Raw genomic sequence first — 24,038 nt, 5'->3', positions numbered from 1 at the left:
GGATCCCACGTAGTTTAAAAAAAAAATTAATTGTTGGGCAATCTTGGCAATTCTTTTTACATTCAGCTATCAGCAGAGAACCCCACTGACAGCTGAAACATTAAGAGCCCATTCACACTTGTGCAACTTGTCATGCGACTTTGGGGTCCAAAGTCACATGACAAGTCGCACCCCATGTTTCACAATGGGAACCATTCATATCTGTGTGACTTCAAGGCGCAGTGACTTCAAAGTAGTTCCTGCACTACTTTGGTCTGACTTTCATGCAACTTGAGGGCCATAGACTTCAATGTAAACCCTCCAAAGTTGCATGAATGTCACACCTAAATGAAAATCGCACAATTTTTAAGTCACACAAGTGTGAATGAACTCTAAAGAATGTTTTCACTACTAAAATACCGCATGACTTAATAATATAACTCATGCAGTATTTTAGAAGCTGTGCGGTATCTTACCATATACTCAGATGCGGTATGATACCGCTTAGTGAATTGTCCCAGTTCGCGATCAAACTTTTGTTAGGTTCCAATGTTCAACAGCAAACCGAACAGGTGGTGTTCAGCCCATCACTAATGCTAATCCATACCAGACTGGAGGAAAGACAGAATATGTCCCACAGAATGCTTTCTAGAATGAATGTTGTCTGACTCCTACCAATAAAGTATGCGTTCCAGGAGTGATGGTAGACTTTTTCAGAAGTTAATATCGTATCATTTAAGAGGGTGGGGATGACTGCATCTAAAAGGTCCCTGCCCCTCAGGACTGTGGCTTCAACAGCCATTCCATTAAAGGCAGAGGCCAAGAAGCAGAACACAACATTGGCCTTTGGGTCAGAATGTCAAGATGATCCAGGAATGGTCCACAGAGCATCTTCCAGAAGTCTGAGTATGCCCACATCCTCCTGGGCCAATTCAGTGCAATTAACTTGAGAAATTGCCTTTATCTCAGACCTGGGTGAATTGCTGCTCCAGGGCCATGGCTGATCCTTTGGCTGTCCCTAGTCCCTTAATGCTTCCACTGTCCATATTCCTCTCTGAGCCTGTCAGCTTTATCACTGATGAAGCTGACAGGCTCAGAGAGGCACATTGACAGATGTCTGTGTGGAGAGCAGCAAGAACTGGGAGGACAGAGCTTGAGGAGCTGATCATACAGTGGGGAGGCTTGATTCTCACTGCAGAGCATTGCCTAGGAGATGTCCCGATATTCTCCTGCCACTCTGCTGCCTGGCCAAGTTCTTCCTGTGTTAACTCCTGCACGCTGCAAGCCCCAGGAGTCCTGCACAGTTATTCACTCTAAGTCAGAATCTGCTGAATCTCCTTCTAGTCAATGTTTTCCAGATGGCATTTGACAGGTAGTGAGGAGGTATTATATCACCTACTCACCGCCTGATTTAACGCTATAATCTGCACTACCATGCTGCAGTCATGTGCATGCAGTTGTGGGGTGGCTCCTTTAAACTTAATGGGTGAGTTTGGCAAGAAGTGTAAATTCTGCAGCTCGAGTTCAAAATGCCACAGCTGTGGCCTGTGCACAGCCCGGTCCAGCTGTTACTTTACAGGTCAGGTGGGCAGCTGGGAGGCAGTAAAACTGCAGCTCATCCATCCATTTTTACCACCCCTTCTGACTGCCTGTTTGAAAGAGACCTATTTCATGACTTTTTCCTTCCTATTATTCCTATTGCCAAGTGTTTGATTTCTAGAATTAAGTTCAGCCCTCAACAACAATCCTAGTTTCTCATGTGCCCCCTTGGGAAAATTAATTGCCCACCTCTGCTCTATTTCAATCCTGCAGAGCAGATAAGGGGAAAATCTAGAGGGGTGAAAAGGTGAAGATCAGGCTGAACTGATCACACTGCATCACCAGAGAATCAAATGTGAATGCCAAATGGTCCCTGGACCTGGTGAAAAATCCAACCAGTTTGTTGTTGATTCATGTCCAGTGTTCCTCACCTGTGGCAAAATGCTTGAAATACTGTGGATAGACAGCCCATTAAATGGGAAAGTGTGCTTGCCAATTTTCCATGCTTGAAATTTAAATGTGGATGTCTGACAGGGCTAGAATATGTGGTATTGCCCAAGAGAAGATCAAGTCCACTTACTTTTATGTGGCACAATTTCTGGTACCTTCAAAAGACTCCCCTGTATTCAGTGCTGGGTTGAAAATTCACCATGCTACTGAGAGTCTGGCTTTGGGAATCAAACATATGGGATTGTCCAAGGACCAAGTCTGTTTGTCCCATGCTGCCAAAATATTAAGTTGCAGCAGTCAGAAGTGAAATAGCCATATGACAAAGCCTCAAAGGAGGCAACCGTTAGACCCAAGACTCTCATATGAAATGAGGGCTTCCTCTGGCATGAAAGGATCTAGGTATGGTAGCATGGGGACAGACGTTTGTCATGAGGCTGGAAGATTCCAGATAGTTCCATGTCTAGTGCCAGGTTCACTCACCTTCCATAGCCATTGATGGTCTAAGAGAGATAGTTAAGCAGGAAGTGAGTGAGTATGGAGAAGATTTAAAACAGTTCATCTTAAGAAATTTCTGTGTAGATGATGGACTTACATCTGTGCCTACTGAAGCTGAAGCAGTCAGTCTCCTGCAGAGAGCTAGGGAGATGCTTGCAGGATCTAATCTTAAACTACACAAGGTGGCATTCAAAAGAAGCTCAGTAACGGAAGCGGTTCATGCAGATGACAGAGCTAAATAATGAAAAGACCTTGTTTTAGGTGTCGATCCTCTGCCCCTTCAATGAGTCTAGGAGTAAGTTGGAATCTCCAGATCAACAGTTTTATCTTTCAAGTTTCCAGAGAGGTGAAACAATACACATGGAGAGGTATCCTAGCCACAGAAAAATCTTTACGATCAGCTCAGGTTTGCAGCCCCACATCACTATGCAAGGCTAAGCCTTAGATAGAGAACTCTTAATAGATCAATGTGATGCTGATAACCGGTATTTGTTTACATGTGGTCAGCTGTGATTGGACACAGCTGATCACATGGTAAAGAGCTAATTTCAATGGCTCTTTACCCTGACCAGAGATGTGCTGTGTCTGAGGGAGAATATATCCGCAACAAGAATGGGAGGATGTCATATGTCATACGTTCTCCCAGAACGAGAGCAGTCCCGCCTGGCTGTCATTGTAGAATAGGCTGGGTGGGAACCAGTTAATTTCAGTTTGTGATTGTATTGCAGTTTACAGAACTATTCACAGAAGTAAATTCAGTTTTGGAATGAAGCACAATGCTGCTTCTGTCAGTTTTGTCAGCTAGCTGTCTTCTAACTGTTAGTAGGACAGCATAAAGCGTTTGGAGTTAACCACCAGGAAAAATGTTCTTACAAATTGAGGTGAAAGGGCTACAAGACGATATCCTTGATCTACATAGACAATTGTGGGACTTACGTTACTCAGATACTACTACTGTAGATACTAACACTGCCTCTACCACCCAAGTTCAATGCAGACCGTTGCCATTTCATTAATTAATACTGCATATACTTTCAGATGCAACCTGCTTTATTTGCTATCAAGAGGAAAAAGGTGCTGTTTAGTGTCAACCTCTGAGGAAACCTTAGTCTGGGCCTCCCCTTATGTGGAACACGACAATTCTAACCTGGATAATTCCAATTCTTTTGTAAACAACTATGGATCAAGTTTTCCTAAGTGTTGCACTACTAACGAGGCAAAGTTGCACAAATTAAGGCAGAGTAGATGCTCTATCGCTGAGTACACAACTGAATTCCAATGCTTGATTTCAGATACCACTTGGGATCCAGTAATGCAAAAATATATAGTAAAAGACATCCTTGCCAGAGTAGAAAATCCCAATGATCTCAAAGCTTTTAATAAATTACACATTTGAATTGATCAGAGATTACAAAAAGGAGGAAGTAGAGACTAGGAATTCTAGGAAGTAATGGGCACATGTGTTTTTCTACTACTCGGTTCACACAGAAGGGTATAAAAGTTCTTCCACTTCCAACATTTTTGAACCAATGCATGTGGATGCTATTAAAAGATCTATTTCTACTCAGGAAAGGTAAAGACAACATGCAGAGAACTTGTGTCTTCATTGTGGAGACTCTGGACTTTACGCAGTTAATTGTCCCAATATTTAAAAGAACAACTGCAACAAATGACATTACAGTCTTTGAACAAATTAACTCAATTTCTCAGTCCGTCTCTTCTTTGATTCAAGAATAAAAAAAGTTCATTCTTTATCATCTAATTTTGTCATCTCATTTAAACTTATCCGTGAGAGTCATCAAATCCCTTGCTCTGCTATGTTGATATGGAAACTGTGGATGGCTCTCCTTTATCTTTAGGACCTGTCACCCATGAGACCATCCCTCTTTAATGTCACACTCTGGATGACAATCATGAGACTATCACCTTTCAGTTGATCACATCACCCAAGTTCCCTATCAGCGTGGGCATTCCTTGGTTCTCTATCCATAATCCCTTTATCAACTGGGGGACACAAACTGTAAATTGTATGTCCGACCATTGCACAGAACATTGTAAAGAGTCTTGCCAAACAAATCCTCCACTGAACAGGGATTAATGAGTGGTTGTGGTAACTACCCAATCGTACAGCAAGCTGCCTCAACAGTGTCATGAGTTCCCAGGACGTTTGTGATAAAAAATACTGATCAGTAGAAATACCCTTTGGCTGTATTTATCAGAACCTGAACTGAATGTACTCAGGAAATGGCTTGATGAGAATTTAGAGAGGGGTTTTATTAGACACTCAACCTCTGCTGCTGGAACAGCTTTATTCTTTGTCGAGAACAAGAACTCCACCCTGCATCCATGTATCGACTACAGGGATTTGAACAAAATCATGATTAAAAATCACCATCCACTTCCCTTGATTATAGAAATGCTGTTACGATTCTGTTCTGCTAAAGTTTTTACAGACCACCTTGTCTGCATTCATCATGGAGACGAATGATAAACTGCTTTTAGAGCCAGATGTGGACATTTTGGGGTTTATTTACTAAAGCTGGAGAGTCCAAAATCAGACTCCCTTCTGCATAGAAACCAATCAGCTTCTAACCTCAGCTTGTTCAATGAAGCTTTGGCAATGAAACCTGGAAGCTGATTGGTTTCTATGCAGAAGGGAGTCTGATTTTGGACTTTCCAGCTTTAGTAAATAAACCCCTTTGAGTCATAGGTTATGGCTTTTGGAATTTGTAATGCTCCTGCAACTTTTCAACATTTCATTAATGATGTTTTGCAAAATCTGTTAGTCTATTCTTCAAAAGACTAAGGAGGAATCAACTTTACATCAAACTGGAGAAATGTGAGTTTTAACAAACTCAGATCCAGTTCTTGGAATAAATCATTTCTCTTGAAGGATGGAACATGTATCCCGATAAGATAAAAGCAGCGGTGGATTGGCATGCCCCTAGGAAAGTAGAACCATGCAAAGGATTAGGCACAAAAGGATTGGCCCACCTTGTACAATAAAAAGAAAATTAACCGGTAATAGTATAAAAATAAATTCAATAAGTCCAGTAAAAAAGATGTATAAAGTCCTCTAAGTCCTTGGGCTAGCTGATCCCTGGAGCAAGAAGCAGGCTCTAATAGGCAAAAAAACAAGAAAAGGGAAAGTGCCTCTAAGTGTGGACTTAAATGAGAAATTTGTCAAAACTCAGAGATGGTAAAACTGAAAGGAAGGCTCATCATAACAACTCCGAGACTTTATTGCTTGTCTCTGGGGAGAGAAACACCATAGAGAGTTCATGTCTTCAGCTGTCAGAGGCTAGGATGCCAGTCAGAACCATCCACCCTCTGAAGTGAGGCATGGAACATATGTGGACCAGAACACTAGCTTGATCTCGTCACCAGAACTAGCAATGCATTTCCAAGCATCCACAATGCTGTGTCAGGCATGTGCGCTCCTTTATCAAGCTCTTTTGTGGGATTGACAAAGAAGCACACATGCCCGACATTGCACATGCTCCAATTACACAGCTGACAAATATGGAGATGCCCTGTTTGTATTCACCCAAAGCACAGGCTGCTTTTAGTAAACAAAAGACTCTTCTCACTTCTGTTCCAATACTTACATCCTAATCCTGAGCTATTTTCATCATAGAAGTTGATGCTAGGGATTCTCTTTTGGGAACTATCCTTTCTCAGTGAATTGGAGAAAAGGTGCAGCTTCATCCATGTGCTTATTTCTCTCAATTAATGTCTTCAGTTGGGAAGAATTATGACATTGGAAATAAGACGTTGCTGGCAATTAAGAAATTAAGGAAGCATTTTCCAAGCAAAGGCATCTGCTGGAAGGGACTAAGCATCCTGTAACTGTCCTACCTGATCAAAAAAATGTAGAACTTATTTGCTCTGCCAAAAGATTTTCATCTAGACAAGCATGCTGGACCCTATTCTCCAGATTCAACTGTATTATTTTGTATTACCCTTGATAAAGGAATAGGCAGGCTGATGCCTTATCACAGATGTTGTCTGGGCCTCTCCAGGAAAGCAGCTTTGAACGTACTATCCTGCCTAATAAGAACTGTCTAAGAGCCACAAGTTCTAAGCCATTTTTTAATCTTCTCAAAGAGGGGTATAAGAATGACCCACTTCTCAATCATCCTCCTAAGGACATTACATGTACAAAAACAGCTTTCAGACTCGTCTCTTTGTACCTGAATCAGTTCAGGTAGAAGCCCTCAAATTGGTTAATGACTGTAAACTTGCTGGGCATTTTGGGGTCTCTAAGACAGAAGAAATGTTCTCATGTTCTTTTTGGTGGCCTGGTTATAAGAAAAGTGTCAAGAGCTATGTGGTTTCATGTCTGACCTGTGCATGCAGTAAGACACCCCAATCTTCTCTTTAGGGGTTACTCCAACCACTTCCTGTTCCATGAAGACCATGGTGGTCAATATCTATGGACTTTGTGGTTGATCCTCCTCCCACAAAAGCGATACCCAACATCTTGGTAGTCGTCAACTGTCTCACTAAGATGGCTCATTTCATACCACTAAAGGGCGATCCACTGCTGAACAAACTGCTGAGTTGATGGTTCGAGAAGTCTTTTTACTACATAGCATTCCTTATGATGTGGTGTCTTACAAAGTAGTACAGTTTACATTTGGAAAAGCTTTTGCTCAACTTTAGGTGTTACAATTAATCTGTCCTCTGCTTTTCATCCTCAGTCTAATGGTCATACTGAGAGTACCGATCAAACTTGTACCTACGATGCAGTACCATTGATGTTTTGTTAGCTTCAGGATGACTGGGTAAACTATCTTCCTACGGCTGAGTTTGCTTATAACAATTCTAAACATGACTCCATTTTCCAAAGCCCTTTTTTCTTTCTTATCCAGTTTTTTCCTGATCACCCTATCTCAACTCCAATTCCTGCTGTTACCAACAGATTAACCACTTTACAAGAGAATAGAGAGAAATTGATTGATTCATTGAAGGAGGCTCGGGAATATTGCAAGAAGCCCACTGACAGAGATCACAGATCACTCATTTATTTATGTGCATGACAAAGTTTGGGTATCTACCCAAAATATAAATGTTTATGTTCCATTTGCTAAGATGGGTCAACTGTTTGTGGGAACTTTCCGGACCTCTGCTCAAACCAACCTGGTCACCTTTCTCTAAAAACTTCCTGACAGTATGAAGAGTCACTTGGTTTTAAACATATCTGTAAGGAATGGACTTGCCAATGGTGGTGGGACTCACCTGCCTTGTGGGCTGCAGTACCAGGGCTGGCCAGCAGGTGCTCTCAGCAACAAGAAGGCTGATTGCACCTGAGGCTGATTGCAGGAGGTGTATTTAAGGAATGGCCAGACCTGCAGTCAGTGCCTTGGTGTATGTATCCCATGAGCCCCTGTACCTGCATCCTGTCTGCTTTCTGCCTGATTCCTAATTCTGCTTGATCCTGACCCTGAATGAACTCCGCCTGTCCTGACCTTGACTATTCCTAACCACTCTCCAGCCTGCTCCTTTGGTACCTTGTCTGCCTGATTGTTCCTGACCCGGCCCGTCTGACTACGCTCTGCCTACTCCTTTGTGTCTTGTCTGCCCGATGATTCCTGACCCAGCCCGCCTGACCACTCCACCTCACCAGCCCTGACTGCTCTTATCTGTGTACATTCCGTTATCAGTTGGAGGTTTGGTTTTGTAATATTGTGCGTTATATTTGTGAATAACCCTTAATAAATTATATTGTTACACCATACTTGAGCCTGCGTTTCCCTGTGTCAGTTCACGCATCTCTGGTCTTACCGGGAGCCCTGACAATATCACTACTCAAACCATTTCATGAAAATTTTCATGGCTTTAATCATGTTGTTTTATGTATGGAAAAGCAGTGAACAGAGGGAATTTGTTTTTACAGTTCACATAAAGTAGCTAGGAAAGATAAGATTTTTTTTAAGACTACAGTTCAGTACACAGGAAGTTCCAAGGACATATATTTTTCTTTATTTGTTGATAATCAGCGCTGAGACAAGAATGAGTGGGGGGGGGGGGTTGTGCCTTGTGGGCAATGTCACACTGTTTGCTGCCACTCCATTCTCCAGCTGCCTTTCTGACAGGAGTGACAGTAATCCTGGTCAGAAGAAGAATGAGACTCAAAAGCTGCTGGAGGGGGTATTCTGCTCTCCGCTTCCTCCAAATACAGCCTGTGAGCAGAAGAGAGGAGGGTGCCCACTGAAAACACACCTTTCTCTGTACAAGCACCTTTTTTGCTGATATAGCTAATCCACCTTCCATACTTCAACACAGCCATGCAACAACCTCAGCCCTCCTATGACTGGCACAGCATTTGAACATGGCCAGAAGACAAGACTGCTCTCACGCCAGATCAGACCAAGAGATAACAAGCTAGGTAAGCACTCTCTTCCAGTAGCAGGCTGTATGGGGTTAATGCATGTCGTGAAGCTGTCTAGGCTTTGATTTGAACAGGCAGACACGGCTAATGGAGCCAGACTGTCTAGGAATGGACTTGTTTAGTTAAGTACACCCATGAAGCACCCACACACCCATCTTTTAGCTCCCCTCCCTTTCGTTATCCTGCTGAATCAAATGCTATACTAGTTCTCCTCAGACTCACACCATTGATGCAGCAGTGATGTAATTTTTCCAACAAGGATGCAGCCGCATTTTTCCATTTACTGACACCACCAATGCAGGGACATATTTTCCTTCCAGCAACACCACTGATGCAGGGACATTTTTTCCTTATGGTGACACTACCGACACAAGGACATTTGTTCCTTCCAGTTACACCGCTGATCAAGGTCCCTGTTTTTCCTCACACCAATTCTGGGCATTTTCACCAGTGTTAGGTCCATATTTTTTGGCAGGACAGAGTGTGCACCACTATTAGGGCACTGGATGAACTGACCTTGTCATGATGTTGATAATGTAATTTGCCTAAAAAGAAAATCTAATTCAGCCACCAAATCTATGTACTGGTTAGTCACAATATATTACATTTTTGTTCTTGGGTTTAGATACAATTTTAAGTGGTTCTTAAGGCAGTAGGTTTTTTTTACCTTTGAAGAATATGTAAACCAAACATTTCCTTCCTTTTGTGTGAAATATCTGGTGATCCTGCCAGTCCCTTTGCTTTCCTATTAAAAACTGACCACACTAAACAGAGCACAGTGTGGTAAATTTTCTAGCTGTGCTGGAACTCAGCCTGCTCTCCTGCAAAGGTCAGACTTCTGCTCACATTCCCCCACACATCCATTCACTGGGAAGTTCAGCGTGCTGCTTTTTCCCCTCCATAAATTCCTTATGGAGCTGGGTCTCCTGAAAAGTTCAGACTTCTGCTCACACTCCCCCTCATCCTCCCAACACATCCATTCACTGGGAAGTTTAGTGTCATGCTGTTTCCCCTCCTCCATAAGCTCCTTATGCATCTGAGAACAGAGAGTATGTGGTCACTCATGAAAGAGGAAAAAGGGTATTTATAATCTTTTAAATGTTTCTACTGCATTAAATATGTTCTCCCCCTCCCCCCTTTAAAACGTAATATACAATGGATTATTATGTGTACTGATTGCACCTAATTATACATTTCACTTTGCTAGGCTAGAATAAGAGCTGGAGTGAAACCAGTGAATGTCCCTGAACCCAATGTTTACAAACAGATGTTCTGAAATCTGAATTTGGCTTAGTGCAAAATGGTAAGTTAAATATATTAGATATATCAGTACTTTTTATTTTACTTTAGTGACTTTGGTAGGCCTGGGTACCGAGGGTGTATGTTCCAAGTTTCTTGTTATAAAGCCAAACTCCAGGCAGAAAAAAATCTCATAGTCTAGAAAAAAAGCACTAAATACTTTATCAGCTCAGAGGTAATTGGGGACAAACATATTTAAAAGCCTGAAAGTAGGCACAAAAGATCACCGTCATTAGACAAAATAAGTTACAAGTATCTTCACTTGTGCCTAAAGCTAGGTACACATGTTCCGATTATCAGTCGATTCAGCAGGAACTAGCTGACATTTGGACCATGTGTACAGCTGTCCTAAGGACAGTTTTTGTTGAAGGGACATGCTGGAAAACCAGCATTTGATCACTACTCAAAGCCAATGGCTGTGAGTGCTGATTAGTGTGTTCTGGTGGGGAGAATCCCTCTGTCAGAGCACAAAAGCACATTGGGAGAGATTGGTGTACTGTACCAGGCTTTACTTCCAGGTTCCCTCTTGATGGGGTATTTACACTACATTGATATTTGATCACTAGGTCCTTAATTTTCCCAGTGTAGCGCATCCAACAGTGCTCTAGGCATATACACCCTGTTCCAAATTATTATGCAAATGATATTTTTCTCATTTACCTAAATAATTGATGTATATAACAGTCAGCATAATTCTCATGTTATCATCTATTAAGAGTACAATTCAAATTTTATTGAACAAACCTCCTCCTAATGATAACAGTATTTTTTTTAAACATAAAAAACTTCCAATGCACTGTTCCAAATTATTACGCACAGTAAGTTTCAAAACAATTTATAGGTTGTAAAGAACTGAAAATTGTCATTTGTTGTGTTTGCAGCATATTTACTGAAATCAAAAGCTATTTCAATCAAACTTTTAACAACAGTTTAACTTTTTAAACATTTTAACAGGTCACGGTACATTTTAACATAGCACTCTTTATTTGATAGCAGCTTCACAATTCTTGCATCCATTGAACGTTTGAGTTTTTGGACAGTTTCTGCTTGAATTTGTTTGCCAGATGTCAGAATAGCCTCCCAGCGCTGCTGTTTGGATGTAAATTGCCTCCCACCCTCATAGATCTTTTGCTTGAGGATGCTCCAAAGGTTCTCAATAGGATTGAGGTCAGGGGAGGATGGAGGCCACACCATGACTTTCTCTCCTTTTATCCCCATAGCAGCCATTGATGCAGAGGTATTCTTTGCAGCATGAAATGGTGCATTGTCATGCATGAAGATGATTTTATTACGGAAAGCATAGTTCTTCCTTCCTTCTGTACCAGGGAAGAAAGTGGTCAGTCATAAACTCCACATACTTTGCTGAGGTCATCTTTACACCTTTGGGGACCCTAAAGGGGCCAACCAGCTCTGTTCCCATGACTCCACCACCGCCTTGCTGACATCGCAAACAGGACTGTCTGAAAATTAGTCTTCATGTATTTTTCTGCCCAATGCAGCCATTTCTGCTTGTGAACATTGGTTAGTGGTGGCCGAAGAGAAGGTTTATGCACAGTTGCAAGACTCTGGAGGACTCTACACCTTGATGTCCGTGGGACTCCAGAGGCACCAGCAAATATCTGTGTGCTGCTATGTAATGGTATTTTAGCAGCTGTTCTCTTGATCCGATGCATGGATCTGGCAGAAATCTTCCTCAATGTGCCTTTATCTGCACGAACCCGTCTGTGCTGTGAATCAGCCACAAATCTCTTAATAGTGCGATGATCATGCTTACGTTTTCATGAAATATCTAATGTTTTCATACTTCGTCCAAGGCATTGAACTATTTCACTCTTTTCGGCAGCAGAGATCCTTTTTCTTCTCCATATTGCTTGAAAATGGTGCTCTGCTTAATAATGTGGAACACCCTCCTTTAGTAGTTTTTCCTTAATTTGGGCTCACCTGCCAATCTAATTATCACAGGTGTCCGAGATTGTTTTCAGTGATCAAAAGAGCCCTGACACACAATGCCATCCATGAGTTAAACTGAAAAACAAAATATTTAATCTTTGTGACACTAAAACAGAATTTGCATAATAATTTGGAACAGGGTGTAAATTGCTTCACTTATATTTGTCTGTTGGTAGTCTCGTGTATGTGCTTTAATACTGCAGAAAAGGTTTCACACTGTGAATAAGTGCATCCTCACCCTCAATAAGACATGCTCATTTTCTGTTGCCAAGGTACCTCATGTGGTGAACAGGATGCACAAATGCACAGCAAAGATAGGTGACTCATTACAAAAGGAAAGTTTCTGATAGCTGCAGAAAAGCCCTCAATATGAATACCGCCCATCCATTTGTAAAGATTGTCTTATCAAGGCCTTATATTTCTACGCACATGCAGTCGCACACAGGCACAGAAAACCAATAAATCTGCTTTCCAGACCTAATACAGTAGAAATATTTAATGCTGCAAGCATGTTTTTTTTTGCAACACTCTTGCGTTATTGTGTAACATATGTTATAATTTAGTAAAGGACCCCCCGCCTACCAATCCCTTCCCTACTCTATAAACCTGTATACCTGAATAAGGAGGAAACAAACAATCATACCTACCTAAACACTTCCCCAAGATCTCGAGTAGAAGCTTTTCTTTTATGCCGAGCAAATGAATGGAATTCCGCAAAGCACATACGGAAGATCACAACTGAATGTGTAGTATTACAATACAGTGAGATCTAGCAAGATCCCAGGTTTCATAAAAAGTAAATGAAGCAGAAAACATTTGGAAAACAACATGTCAGTCAGTTTTACATCAGCATGCAGAGATGCATGCTGATATGAAATTTAGAACAAAAGGGGAAAGGTAATCTTTGTGTTATTGTGTAACAAATGTCATACAGTAATTTAGTGTTGTCAAAGAGAATGAGAATGTGGTATATGAGACTCACCTACAGATATCTGTGGATATACAGTATAACTATATAATAATATCTTCTTTATATCTTGTTGTAGGTGAAATGCTCCCCACTAAACAGCTGATTGTCCGGAAGGGACTAGCATTGCTTCTAGCCATTAGCTTACTAATGATTGGTATCACTATTAAACTAATTACTATCAAACGATAACACAGGAGCTAATAAACCTTGATGAGCACACTCAAATGAGTATGCTGTGTTTCCAGAACAATTTACCCATTACAGCCAGTTCCAGAAAACCTTTCCCTATATACTGTACATAAGTACATTATTTAATGTATCGTTTTCCAAAATTATATAATGCAGCTTTTTCCAAAATGCTCATAATGACAATATGTATAAAAAAAAGTGTGAAACAAAATGCAAGTAGGCCAGTAGAGGTTTTTCAGATCAACTGTTATTTTTCAGTTATAAACAATGCCATTACTCTGTCAAGAACAAATAGTTTAGTAAAGTTTTTATTATCAGATTGTGTTTTCATTGTTTTAATGGTCTCCCGTTTTTTCAAAATGCAGTCTGTACTATTGAACCAAAAGTAAATATTACGGTGATCAAATTTTTGCTGCACTCTCAGTGTTATGATTATTTGTTAGGAAGTCATCTGATCACCAAACATGAGTGTAAGGGTGTGTAAACCTGAAAAAAAATCATAACTTATGAGCATAATTTAGCGATGAATATGGCTGTTTATGTCTGGGCTCATACTGAGAACAAATGAAAATTAGCCAATCATTTCCAGACAAGCATACTTGCCTGGAATACATCACGGGACACAGAGCAGGCTATTCATGACTATATGGGATGTCCAAAAGCAATAAGAAATTTGAGCGGAGAGTTACACCATGATAACCACCGTTAGTAATCCCTTAGGACCTACTCAGACATCCATAAAATACTGCGGCCAAAGGCAAAATCCTCTGCCGCTCCGACATCCACCTGGTAGAATCTTGTGAATGTGTGACTTAACTTAAAATATATTTCTCTGTCCAGGTCAGAATGTAGTTCACCTCTTTCTGAGCACCTCACTCCTTGTACCACCCTGGTGGTTGATGTATGCCACTGCTGTGGCATTGTTGGACTGAATCCCTACAGGCCAACCCTAAAGCCTGGATGTCCAATACCTTAGAGCCAGCCTCACTGCTCGAAGTTCCAGGACATTGATGGGAAAAAGCCTTTCCCGTGGAAGCTATGTTCCCTGAACTGTGGCCTCCTCCAGAATGGCCCCCCAATCTGAAAGGCTGGCATCGGTGATTACTAACTTCCATACCACTGGCCAAAAGGATCTTCCCTTCTCCAAATTGTGAGTTATCAACCACCAATTCAGCCTCTGCCGCACCTCTGGAGACAGAGATATGCAGTAATCCAGGGCCGGAATCTTTCTGTTCCAAACAGACAGAATGTACCTTTGCAGAGGTCTGGAGTGGAATTGGGCATAGGGAATAGCCTTAAATGAGGACACCATGTTCCAGAGCAACCTCATGCAGAGGTGAATCAAAGGATACCTCTTGGCCTTCAAACTGCAAACCTCATTCCTCAGGGCACAACGTTTCCCTAGAGGCAGTAATACCTTTGCCTGAACCGTTTCTAGGACCACTCTCAAATACTCCAGGCTCTACACTGGTTCCAGGGCCGACTCCTTGAGTCTGAGCACCCAGCCCAGCTGCTCCAGGATCTGGAAATGCTGAGCCCCTACCACAAGCCGCAGATACTTTGGTGAAGAATGAATATCGGTACATGCTAAACAATTTCCCTTCTGTATGAAGGCCACTACTGACCATATGAAAGGATCGGACATTTAGGAACTGATTTAGCCCCTTTAGGTCCAAAATGGGCCCTACATGCCTATTTGGTTTTGGGACTGTAAATAGGTTTCAATAAAACCCTGAAACCTTTCGCCCGCTGGAACCTCCGTGATTACTCCTTTAGCTAATAGGCAATCGAGTGCCTGAAATAAAGCTCTTCTTTTCTCTGGATTTATTGGTACATTTAATCTTAGAAACCGGGGAGTGGGAAATACCCGATATTCCAGTCTGTACCCCAGAGAAATCATGGAAATGACCCATTTGTCTTGGATGAGATCCCTCCATGCGGCCACAAGATTCGAAAGCCTTCCCCCAACCCGAACAAATGGGGGCGCTCCTTCATAAGGAGGCAGACTTTGGATCTGTCTTAGATGACTTTTGCACCCTGGGTCTCCTTGGATTTTGATCTACCCCTGGAGGCTGAGACCTGTGTGTTGTGAAATGACTGCTTGGTAGCTGAGGGCCCAGCAACCGAAGGCCCTGACACTTTAAAAGGAGAGCATTTGGATTTCCTCTTAGAGGGTAGAAGAGTACTTTTACCCCCTGAAATCGTGTAGATATATTTGTCCAAATCTTCCCCAGACAGCCGTTTCCCATGAAAGGGAAAACCTGCCAACAAATTTTTACATGGCAGTTCTGCTGCCCAACTCTTCAGCCACAAAACCCTGCGTATGTGTCCTAATAAGAGGGCCAAGTGAGAAATTTGCTGAATTTAATCCTTAAGAGCATCAACTGCGAAACACAAATCCCGCGGAACATCCTCCAAATCCTCAGCCGAGCATTCCCACTGCACTGATGGTCTTCCAATCCATTGCTTGACATGGTCAGAAAGACTCTAGCAAATGCCAATAGCTGCCACAGCTGGCTGTGTAGCAGAACCTGCCAAGGAGAAGGAGGCCTTAAGAAGAGACTCCAGCTTCTTGTTCGCTGGGTCCTTGAAAACTTGTACATTAGCCACAGGACAAGTTAAAGATTTATTCAGGGATGAAACAGCTGCATCCACTACAGGCAACCCCCATTTCTTAACAAACTTTTGTTCCATGGGGTACAAAACAGAAAACCTCTTTGGTGGAACAAAAACTCTGTCTAGGTGATCCCAGTCAGCATAATTTGCCCCAGAAGAGGTTGCCCCAATAACGCATGTGAAGGCTTCAAAGAACCCAGGCAAGAATAAGTAACCTCAGAGGTGTCTATCAGAGGTAGCCTGAATCCAGACTGTACCATATTAGTGAGGTATTAGACTAAAACTCTCTTGAGAATGGGAGGCAGAAACCTCCTGCTTCTCCTGAGGCTGTGACTCCTCAGATAAATTCTACTGCCTGACCTTCCTCCAGCTCTTTCTCATCCTCAGGCTCCACCCATTCCTGCTCCAGGATTGGTGGTTCTAGTGACAGGGATCTATCCTGCTTCTTTGTCCCCTGAGAAACTGATGCAATCATCCTGGCGATTTTATCTTCTAAACCTGCTAAGCCTGAAGCAGGATCATCCTTGGTTACATATGCTGAGGTAGCAACCCCAGTAGTAACCCCATTGCCAGATAGATGCAGTAGCTCAGACTGCCCAGTCACTTCTGGCCTGACAGGAGAGGATATTACAGTGGACCTTCGGCTAGGTTCCTCAGAACCTGGGAGTGGTAAATTGGTGCACTTTCCTGCTGCACCTCCCCCACTCCGCTTTCTAGAAGACATTACTTCAGATAGCACAAACCTGTGCACCTCCACTAGTAACACAGATCACAATGATACAGGGATGCAAGTAGTGTGTTGACAAAAACACTCAATGCACATGTGCCGATTTTTCTTATAAATATCTATGGCGGACGATGCGGTGTGATTGGCGAACCCCCTCTGAAGATGTGTTTGTACACGATACGTGTCAGGCGGAGCCACATCACGCCGTGACGTCGCCGGAGCAACGTGGAGCTCTGGTGGCCATCTTTAATGCCAGATGGTTAGTCCTATCTGTTTTATCTTTACCTTTTTCTGATGCATCACAATAAAGTCATTTATAACTACTACACTATGGGAGTTTCCTTGTCCTTACCCATTGGGGGAGCTCTTTAAACCAGCAAACCCACTACTCTAGGATGGATTACCATACCCTGAGAGTTGATCTGCATATCCAGAGAATTACTTCAGGTTGAATGTAAAGGAGCTCTAAAAGACGAGGACCATCTCTACCCACCCCATAACATCTAATCTAATGACCCACCATCTCTGAGAGGGAAGTCCATCTACTCAATACCTGTCTGATAACATCTGGATTTTAACATAAGGCGGAATAAATATGCGCGTCCGGGGAGTGCGCATTACCTTTACCACTACTGCACTGATACCGGATCCAGAGTCATTAACCACGAAAGTCACTTTATATATTGTTTACATTGGAACTTTCTGATTGGAGATTTGGAGAAGGATGACTTTCAGTGGCAGTGTCTGTGGGGTGACAGGGAGGGATGTTGGGGAGGTAGGGGATGAAAAGTGACTATGGAATCGAGAGCTACAACAAAGGGAACTTTGTCCTCAATTTATGCCTCTATTCGAGGCCACGCTTCTACACCTTTGAATTCATATTGTACTGCTTGGGCACAGGACCTGCGTGAGTCTATAACTGAAGCGGAATGGATGCCAATTGAGCAGATGATCTCAAAATATACCCAGAATATACAAACTCTGGAGAATATATATAAGGTCCTAACGAGGTCGTATTTCACCCCAGCGCGTATAGCAAAATACATTCCCGACTATAGCCCACTTTGCTTCAGAGGGTGCTAGGCTGATGGGAACATGTTTCATATCTGGTGGTCTTGTCCAGTAGCTCACCGCTTACATTCCAGAGTTTATAACATGATCTACTCAGTCATGCATCTTAATATCCAGAAAAATCCTGGTGAAGCTCTTCTCCATAGACCACTCAAAGATGTTCCGCGGTGGTCACGCACCCTCATTTTGCTCTTTTTTATGGAAACAAAACAAACTATAGCCTATGTGTGGAAGTCACCTTCTCTGAATATTGAAGAAGTCAAGTGCAGAATCCAGAGATTCTTTATAAATGAAAAATTGACGGCGGTGCTTGAGGACAAACACAACAAATTTCTCTCCATTTGGCAGCCGTGGCTTGACTATCAGCCGGTCTCTCGCTTCACTATCAGGCTGCTCCATCTTTAATTCAACATTCTGTGATTGCCTCCCCAAGGTACTAGAGGGGCACACTTTCTGGCTACTTACCCCTCTTTTTCCCACCCCCCTTTTTTTTCTTTTCTCATCTTTTCCTCTTTTCTCTTTCCATTATTCACCTTCTATGTCATCTAGAAATTGTGCAGGAATCCCCCCCACGCGAGGTGTATGACGGAACTCCTATGGGGCTCCAATCACCCCACTGCCCATCAGCATATGCATACGGCTACATTAATATGGGTTAGGTTGCACGACCCATGTCATGTCCTCTAACTTTGACTGGTATGTGACCCTTGCTAAACTTCAGCATAGTATATTAACTTCAAGCAACTTTTTGACATTGCTGTATTTTTCCATTATTTATGTACCCCTGTGTGGGTGAACCACTTCAATGTATTACATTTTGAACTATACCATTACCATTGTTTACACATTGTATGTTCTAAAACCTTTTCAATAAATGCTTTTTGGTACCAGAAAAGTGACTTTGGAATAATGTCTTTCAAGTGAGGGGAAAGTAGGAAGTTGCTAGGAGTGATGCCTGTCGGTCAAAGGTATAGAGAGGCCTGGGGTATATATGTATGTATGTATGTGGGTAGGAAAATGATTGGTCCGTGATATAAGTTGGGGGCATAACATAGGAAGTGGCTGGGTAGTGACATTCTTGGTGGTGGTGAGTGTGAAATGGATATCACCATTTAGGTCTCACATTTGTGGTAATGCTTGCCGCCCTTTGAAAAGCAATATGTACTGGAATGCTTTTCAAGGAGCAGTAAAACAGCAGCTGACAGTGCTATCACTGCCTCCTGGTGCCTATTTTTACCTTATTAAAAAAATAGCTGGAGGGCAATTTTACATTGCGATACCATGCCACAACTATGAGCAGTTGCAGAGTGGCCCCATTGAATTCAATGGGTGAGTTTTAGAGATAGTGCTGCCTGTCAAGCAGCTTGAGTTAAAAATGCCACAGGTTGTTGGGATTTGGGTGCATAGCCAGGGTGCAGTAAAACCAGAGCTCAGCCACCCCACTGGCCACTCAATGAAAGAGCCCTTAAACCTGATACACACTCATTTTTTTTTGTTCAATCCAGCAGGCTGAACAAAAAATAAAGAGAGATCCTTAAAGTCCTTGTCCTTAAAGCAAGGAGACTTTTTACACAGTCTCACCCTCGTTCTGCAGCTTGTCCTTGGGGGATCCTCCACCTTAATGCCCTTCATTTCTTTCTTTGATTTAGTCTTTCCCTGCTTCCCTATTGCCTGTTTCCAGAGCCCCAACAGCTCCTGAAAGTTCTTCATTTGGGTGGAGCTGACAAAGGAGTGGATGGTCAAGTCTGAATCACCAGCCATATCAGGCAATAGAAGGACTTGTATCACTTGTATATTCTTCAATCTGGTCAGAGGAGGACAGAGACCCTGGACTCTTCCTCTTTAGGGATGTACTCTGGCCCACCTCCTCCTCCCCAACGTAACTAAGGTCTTAGGGACACATTTTTTCACGAGAGTCATAGCCTCTTCATCCTTGGCTGTATCACTTGGAGGATATAAAGAGGGGACCTGAGGATCCGGCACTATGGCAAGAACATGAACACTCTCACTGGGCTTGGACCCAATGGTGCTACTCCAGCATATGAGACTGGCACCCATAACCCTGTCACTGATGCCACCATCTTTGCCAACATCTGTCACTTCTGCCCTCTTGCATGGCACCATAAGATACTGCCTTGCCCGATGCTTCCTGCTACTGCAGATGTAGCATTTCTGGGCAACAGGACACTCAGCCATGACCTGTCCTGCCTTGAAGCAGTACCACCAGACCTGCCCAGTACCACAGTTCTCTTTCGAGTGATAGAACATGAAACAGGACTGACAAAACAAAGGCTTACCAAGATATTAAAGGTTGATCCAGTTGTTTCCAAATGAAAACACCTGGTCAGCCTTGAACTATGCCTATAACCGCCTACTATAACCATTAAAGGTGCCCAACTCATTGGTAAGCTAAGGGAATGCTGAACACAAAAATGGTAGCTTGTGCTATAGCCAACAGATTGTCATCCATGTCCTTCTGGATTTTATATAGGCCAGTCTTGCATTTCTTGTCATGACCAGCCTAACTGTAAGGGACCGCCTGGCGGTACCACTAGCACTCCACTGAATAGGCGCCCCCAGCGCACGGAATCTAAGTCCCAGGGTGCTTGTTCACCAGGGCCCCTGATGGTGGGGATGGACTTGGAGCCCCCCGAGACCAGGTCGTGGCTACTGGGTGCGTCCGTCAGTGGTAGTGGTATGCGCCAAGGGCTCCCACGGGGAAGAGTCTGATATGAGGAGGTCAGAAGACCCCACTGCAAGGGATGGATGGATGAGCAAGGTCAGACGGGCCGGGTCGGTAACAGAGAGGACGGCAAGGTACAAGGCAGCGGGCATAGAATGGTCGGGTCACACGCCAGGTCAGCAACAGCAGGTCAAATCCAATAAGGGGCATTCAGGAGAGAGGTCAGGCAAAGCAAGGGTCAGAATAGGAGAAAGCAGCAAGGTCAGGTACAATCCGGGTCAAAAACTTACAGGGTACAGGTTCACAGGATACAGGATGCAGGGAAGACCAGAAGGCACTGAATGACAGCTCAGGGCCATTTAAATATCCCGCCCTGCGCTGCCATTGGTGCCCAGCGGGCGGCCGCGGCTTCTACTGCGCATGCGCGAACTCGAACGCCGCGGCCGGCCCGGACCTAGTGCCCGTGTCCCTGCACAGAGCGGTGCACTGCGCCTGCGCCGGGACCATCGCGGCGGGGATCGAGGAGATCCCTGACACTAACTGTATTAGGAGCTTTGGGAGCATGTGCAGCCAACCCATCCCCAAAAGCACAACAACACAGACACAAGTCTGGCTGGGTCAAATGTATCACCCTCATATGCTTCCAGTAGCATCTCTCCCAATACCAGCATGGGGTGCACACAAAGGCACCAAAGCTACATGTTTGTTGTTGGCTACTGGAAACAGCATATTAAACAAAATGTAGGGTTGCAACCAACCTGGCAAAAAGGCTCCACTCTCAAAGCTCCACTACTTAATGCACACCATTAGCATCTAGGGATAGCCAAGTGTAAAAAAAGCTCTATTCCTGTAAACGATCTGTGAATCAACTTAAAGAAGACAACAACATGAAATGCAGCACACAGAAATCTGAGGATCATCTTCTGGATATTTACAATCCAGATATAGCTGAGCGAGTGTTGGAATACATTGTTGTCAAGGTCCTACCTTTTCCCTGAGGTTATGTTACTCCATGTGCTGGCGTCCATCTTGGATTCTGCTGTGCATGGTGGGAATCCTTTTATGCCTTCTGGTCTCTGAGGTCCATCCCCCAGAGGGGTGTGGCTGATGACATATAAGCCTGTGGCCCGCACATGCTCTTTGCACTCGTGTCTTGTGTCTTTGTGTTGCTATTACTCTGTTCTGACTCTCGTGTCTCTCCTGGTATCTGATTCGGCTTGTTACTCGACTATTCTTTGTATTCTCCTTTGATCTGACCCTCTGTTGCTGAACCCGGCTCGTGACCTGTGATTCTCGTCTGCTGTCCTGTACTGTTTTGTCCTGTTGTTGTTGACCCGGCCTGTCTGACTACTCTTTTGTCTCTTCCACCAGCTACACGCCATTGGCGGCGGCCATTACCGCAGCTGAGGTGTCTCGGGGGCCGCGACCTGGTTCCTGGCTGCGTCAAGTCCATCGCCACCATCAGGGGCCCTGGTGAAGGGCAGCCTGGGACTTAGACTCCGCGCCCTGAGGGACTTTGGTCTGTGGGTGGTGGTTGTCGTCAGCCAGTGCGTTACATTGTTAGGCCTGCTGTCCGTTCCTCGGCCCCTGCCCTGACAATTGTTCATGTATTTTTGTGCAACAACTACTGTAAATCAGTATCAGCATTCATTAGAGATATATTCTTCAACCAGTAGATGGTAGTGTTTACAAGTTTGTAGCTGCATCCATGGTTTTTAAACTATGGCTTTTTTCTATAATAAAGTTCCTGTTTCTAGAGAAGCAGCAGATAAAAACATGTGAACTGTGCACTCTCTGTTCTATATACATAATCTCTAACAGGTTATGGGCCCAGATGGCCAGTCATAGCCTGCTACAGCAAAGAAATGCAAGATACAGCAACAGGAAGAGATCTGCAACAGAATAAAAAGAAAAATGGGCAGTAACATAGCTGCAACAAAGCTTTTATTTACAAACCAGAATTATCAGTCTTGGAAATTCAGGATGAAAATGGTGCTAATAAGAGAAGGTATGTAGAAATGTATAAATAAAATCTGGCCAGAACACCCTTCCGATGAGTGGATAGAGAAAGATCAGAAGTCTCAGAGCACAATCTCTCTTGGCATAGAAGATGATCATATCATACATTCAGGTATTAGACAAAAGAATGGAAACACTACATGATTTTCAGGTGCAAAAGTTAAAGTGGAAGTGATGTAACATTCTTTTGCTTCCACTGTGTGATGTGTTACCTAGCTAAGAGGTGAGAAGCCTTATTTTGGTCATTCACTGCATGCGCCGCTAGTAATACGAAGTCGAGTCAGAGCTTACTGAATGTCAAAGAGGGCAAATTGTTGGTGCCTGCTTAGCTGGTGTCTCTGTGACTGAAGTTGCAATGTACTGTATTTGCCATATCACGAGGTACAGTATCAAAGGTTATGTCGCATATACAGTTTCCAGGAAAATGTCTGATAAGCAGAAGCGCAGTCGACATGGTCAACTGACCACGCTTATGCTTATCAGATGACAGTTACTGTATTTGATTAGAAAGCTTTACCAAACCAAGCTGATGAAATTGCCAGGAAATGCAGGATTATATAAGACACACCTTGGAAATGGTTGAACGCCTGACAGATATAGGAGAAGAAATAAAAGATTTTCATGTCGCAGCACTATTACTTAGTTGTTTACCAGAAAGTTATGAATCGCTTGTCACATGCACTTGATGCACATCCAGATGATGAACTGACATTGGAATATGTTAAGGGAAAGCTTGTAGATGAATATAAGCATAAAACAGAAAGCATTTATAGTGACAGTGCTTCTGTCGCAGAGTCTGCTATAAAGACACAAAATAGGAATAAAAACAGTAACATGCAACAAGAAACTTGCAAATGTTTTGTGTGCAATAAACAAGATCGTTTAATAGCAGATTACAGAATCTGGAAAGCTAGAATGCAAAAACAAACTAAACTACAAAAGGCCAAAAGTGAGAAGAAAGAAACTGATTTTTCTTCAGATAATGAATTTCAATACAAAAGTTGCACCTCATCTTTGCAGTCATGGTGTGTTGATTTGGGAGCTACGAGTCACATAACAAATTAAACAAAATTCTTTATTCACCTTGACCAGAGTAAAACAGAAAGAAAAATCACCACAGCTAATGGGCACATAGTAGAATCAGAAGGAATAGTAGACAGTTTTCTTTACTGTCCTATTTCCCAGAGTGTCACCAGAAAGATACAGTTGTAAGAAAAAGTATGTGAACCCCTTGGGATTATGTGGAGTTTTGCATGAATTGGGCATAAAATGTGCTCTGAACGTCATCTAAGTTACAACAATAGAAGTACACAGTCTGCTGAACATAATACTACACAAACATTAGATGTTGCCATGCTTTAATTGCACATAACATGTAAACATTCACAGTGCAGGGAGGAAAAAGTATGTGAGGCCCTAGCTTAATGACTTCTCCCAGAGCTAATTGGAGCCAGGAGTGAGCCAACCTTGACTCCAATCAGTATGATGATATTGGATGTGTTGCTGACAGCTGTCCTGCCCTTAAAAAACACACACCTGTTTTGGGTTTACTGGTTTCAAGAAGCACTGTCTGATGTGAACCATGCCTCGCAGAAAAGAGCTCTCAGAAGACCTACGATCAAGAATTGTTGACTTGCATGAAGCTGGAAAGGGTTAC

The 24,038-nt window shown here is 43.0% G+C and overlaps 1 pseudogene; it reads left to right on the top strand.

Moving 5' to 3' along the window:
- Window positions 1-13,265, top strand: part of LOC149469841 (multidrug and toxin extrusion protein 2-like) — a 90,320-nt pseudogene extending 77,055 nt beyond the window's left edge.
- The last annotated feature ends 10,773 nt before the right edge of the window (window positions 13,266-24,038 follow it).

The sequence above is a fragment of the Staurois parvus genome, unplaced genomic scaffold (genome assembly GCF_062004578.1).
Source record: "Staurois parvus isolate SC_StPar_1 unplaced genomic scaffold, SC_StPar_1.0 ptg000058l, whole genome shotgun sequence".
Lineage (NCBI taxonomy): Eukaryota > Metazoa > Chordata > Amphibia > Anura > Ranidae > Staurois > Staurois parvus.
The sequence above is the reverse complement of the archived record's forward strand: the minus strand, read 5'-3'. Positions and strand labels throughout refer to the sequence as shown.